General features: G+C 36.5%; 1 protein-coding gene across 1 annotated transcript in view; it reads left to right on the top strand.

Annotated features, from left to right (window-relative positions):
* The window catches only part of ASCC3 (activating signal cointegrator 1 complex subunit 3), a 283,174-nt gene that overhangs the window by 194,352 nt on the left and 86,668 nt on the right, over positions 1-2,154 (top strand). The gene's annotated exons all lie outside the window — the stretch shown is intronic.

Here is a 2,154-nt window from a genome sequence, read left to right as displayed (position 1 = left end):
TTCTGAGGCCAGTTGAGTTCTTTAGCAAATTATAGTAGTTCCTTGCCACAGATACATTGCCCTTTGTTTGTACATCTCCCTTTTAAAAATGGTTTTTAAATTTTTAACTTTTCACTTTGAAAGGATTTGAGGGAAAAGTACAAAAATAGTACAGAGAGGCACTATATACCCTTCACCCAGCTTCCTGTGTTAACATCTTACATGACCATGTACAATTAAAAAAATCAGAAAATTGATGTTTATACAATACTATTAATTCCACAGGCTTTCTTCAGATTTCATCAGTTGTCCCACTAAAGTCGCTTTTCTGTCCAGGATCCAATTTTGTATCTTGCATTGCATTTAGTTGTTCTTTCTCTGTATTTCACTCCAGTATGTGACATTTGCTCAGTGTTTTTTTGTCTTGTATAACCTTGACATATTTAAAGAGTACTGGCCAGTACTTTTGTAGAATGTCCTTTAATATGGGTTTCTCTGAAGTTTCCTCATCACTAAATTCAAGTTATATCTTTCTGGGCAAGAATATTACAGAGATGATATTGTACTCTTCTTAATATATAATATTAAGAGGTTCTTCTCTAGAAATCCTTTCCATTAATATATTTAAAACAGCACCTGTATGTTAAAAATACAGGTTACTCCACTCTGCCAATCTGCTCCATATCAAGTGAAGCTTTATTTCTCCACCAACCTTCTGAATGTTGCCACATGGGCTTCCCAACATCATTTCAAACTTAACATGTCTAAAAACTGAATAATCGTATAACTATTAAAATTGTCCTCTGACTTCCTTACCTTTGTTAATATTATCCCTCTGTGTACCTTGACTTCAAAACCCGAATTTGTTTTTTAAATTTTCCTCTCCCTTCTTGTTCTCCAATGGCTTAACCTGCTTTTAGTCTATCTCCAGTCTAACCTGATTTGTAAACTTCAGATAGTATTGATTTGGAGTTTAATGCATTATATAGGAGATGGGAACTAGATGAGGTTTACTTAGTAGACATAGAATTTAGTAAGTCTTTAAATTCAGATAATGAGGAGGAAACTGCCCAGGCTTTATATTTTTTTCAATCATGAGAGTGAGATGAGCCAGGAGCACAGTTGGAGACACCAATCAGAATAGGGGTCCCACAGAGTAGGCATCACTCTCTGTTGCTCTGGTTACAAACTGCCTTCTATTTAATAATATTATGGTGAGAAAATCCACATGCAACTATAATAAACAGTAGTAATTAGAGGCAGAACAAGAAGCTTGGGGAGGCTCATAACACTGGACAAAGGGTAAATCTTAAGGAGATATATACTTGAGCTATAAATTATAGAAATTATACTGAGCCTCTGATCTAGGGAACTTCTTAGATATTGGCATCTTAGAGCTGTCTCCTGCTCACAAATGGTTGTAGTCGATATAGTCCATGTAAATAAACATATATTCCTTGGTTCACATTGCCTCACCTACTTATGTGATGGCCATCTTTGCCTAGGAGGAAATTTGGGGACTGGGAGTCAGAAGGTACAGTGTCTCAATGAATTGACTGAGGACGCTGATTAGATGTGGCAGCTGCTTTCTCTGTCCTCTTGCTGTCCCAAAGGAGTGTTGGGTATCTCCCACCACCACCACCAAAGGGGCTAGGATAGATAGAAGGAGACATTAACCCACACTGCCTCTAGGTAAGAGGTTCTCTCGCTTTCATGCATTTGCTGTCACTCTTCTCCCTGCAGTACCCTCCCCAGCCCTTATGGCCAACCAAGCTCTTAATGGTCTTAAAAGTCCAGTTGATATTAATAAATACAGCTTCAACTGATTTTCAAGAGTAATAGTTTATCCACTCGTGGCCATTCATATGATGTCTGCCGCTTCCTTTAGTAGCCACCTATACATATTTTGAGATACCTTGATAGGTTAAAACTGAGATTGTCATTATTTTCTGAAGCAGAAGCCTATGCCCAAGCTGTTACCAAGTGAGTTAATCTATCCAGAATAGATGCAGCAATAATTTGTTTTCCAAAAAAAGGTATGATTAGCAAGTATATTTTATTAGTTTCTATTGGAAAGTAGTAGCAACATAAGTAATGACCCCTGGCCTCAAAAAATCATAAAATTTCCTTAAAATGATACGATATAGCATTTAAAAGTTAAATTTATATTTCTTA

Source organism: Propithecus coquereli, unplaced genomic scaffold (genome assembly GCF_000956105.1).
Source record: "Propithecus coquereli isolate 6110/MARCELLA unplaced genomic scaffold, Pcoq_1.0 Scaffold74, whole genome shotgun sequence".
In the NCBI taxonomy this organism is placed as follows: domain Eukaryota; kingdom Metazoa; phylum Chordata; class Mammalia; order Primates; family Indriidae; genus Propithecus; species Propithecus coquereli.
Note: the sequence above shows the minus strand (reverse complement) of the source record. Positions and strands in the feature narration are given on the sequence as shown.